Here is a 735-nt window from a genome sequence, read left to right on the forward strand (position 1 = left end):
AAAGGGCTTTAAAAGAAATGCCACAGTCGGACGTCTGAGCGACATTACATAAAGGGCTTTAAAAGAAATGCCACAGTCGGACGTCTGAGCGACATCACATAAAGGGCTTTAAAAGAAATGCCACAGTCGGACGTCTGAGCGACATCGCAGAAAGGGCTTAAAAAAAAGGATGCCACAGTCGGACGTCTGAGCGACATCGCAGAAAGGGCTTTAAAAGAAATGCCACAGTCGGACGTCTGAGCGACATCACATAAAGGGCTTTTATTCACAAGTAAATAATACTCATAATAAATATTCAATTCATGAAAACAAACGGGTTAGTCCATCCACAGGAGTGATCATTTAACCGGACTTAGCACTCATGCGATTCACCGGAGTCTCTGTCATCAAAGCTGACAATTGATTAGGATAAGAAGGAACGAAACTTGACATGGAAGAGATGATTTGGAGGAATATATGACTCTGCAGAGTTTGTACAAAAATTTTCCCACAGTCAACGGATTTCCGTAGTCACGAAGGACTAGTTCCGTTTACGGTATTTCAGAAGAAAACACAGCTAACCGGTACACACCCATCCTACCTCTCGATGCTAGGAATCACCCTAGTCATCGTCCAAGAAAAACTTTTGAGACGGGGAGATCACAATCTCGAATAGCATGGGATCAAATTTATATACGCGCGCTCTAAGGGGTGCCCCCCTCTCGGTCCCAACCGGAAACACCCATGCCCCCTGAC

This window comes from Triticum dicoccoides, chromosome 6A (genome assembly GCF_002162155.2).
Source record: "Triticum dicoccoides isolate Atlit2015 ecotype Zavitan chromosome 6A, WEW_v2.0, whole genome shotgun sequence".
NCBI lineage: Eukaryota > Viridiplantae > Streptophyta > Magnoliopsida > Poales > Poaceae > Triticum > Triticum dicoccoides.